The sequence below is a fragment of the Arachis ipaensis genome, chromosome B10 (assembly GCF_000816755.2).
Source record: "Arachis ipaensis cultivar K30076 chromosome B10, Araip1.1, whole genome shotgun sequence".
In the NCBI taxonomy this organism is placed as follows: Eukaryota; Viridiplantae; Streptophyta; class Magnoliopsida; order Fabales; family Fabaceae; genus Arachis; species Arachis ipaensis.
In genome coordinates this window covers 112,862,918-112,863,767 of record NC_029794.2, presented here as the reverse complement: position 1 = coordinate 112,863,767, position 850 = coordinate 112,862,918, and positions in this window count along the sequence as shown.

Here is an 850-nt window from a genome sequence, read left to right as displayed (position 1 = left end):
GGTGCGGGACGGGCCGGGTATCCGCAGATTCGGATACTCCTGCCACTCCTAAAGTTAATAACCAAAGCTAAATTAATCATATGGAATAAGTTCCAATGATAAGTAATATTGTTATGAAACTTTAGATAACTGCTTCAGAGTATGATATACCTAGGCTAGTTTTTACCCACGGTCAACTGTATATTGTGTTATCAAGAGTAAAGAGTAAGGATAGTTTACGAGTGTTAGTTGTTGCAAAATTATGAACACTTAGAAGATAACTACACGATAAATGTAGTATATAGAGAGATTTTTGAGAGCTTATAATGAAAAGATAATTTCTTAATCTCTTAGTCAAATTTATTAATGTAAAGTAAAAAAATTAATAAATCCTAAGTACTAATTAATAATACATTCTTATTTCACATTTATAGTTTGAAGATATTAAAATTATCATGAAAATTTGAATTATTTTATTCTCTTGATAAACTATTCTAAAATTAAATCATAGAATTTTATATACTAATATCTTATATTATTGTTTCTGGTACAAATTTTGTATACATCAAAAGAGGATATTAAGTTATTTTTTAATAAATTTAAATTATTTACTGTTTATTAGTGAAATTTGTGCATTAGAAATTTCTAATAATTTATTGTTATTCATTTTGAGTTAACTTTGATATGTTTTTACTTAATATTAAAACAATATACAAATATTTATTGGTGAGTTTAAGTGTTACTTGACTATTTAATTTGACATTAAGTATATATGTCTAATTTATTGAACAAAATAAATTAACACTAAAATTAATAACTACATTTGAATTGATATACTTAACACTATATTAAAAAAAATAAACAACGCACA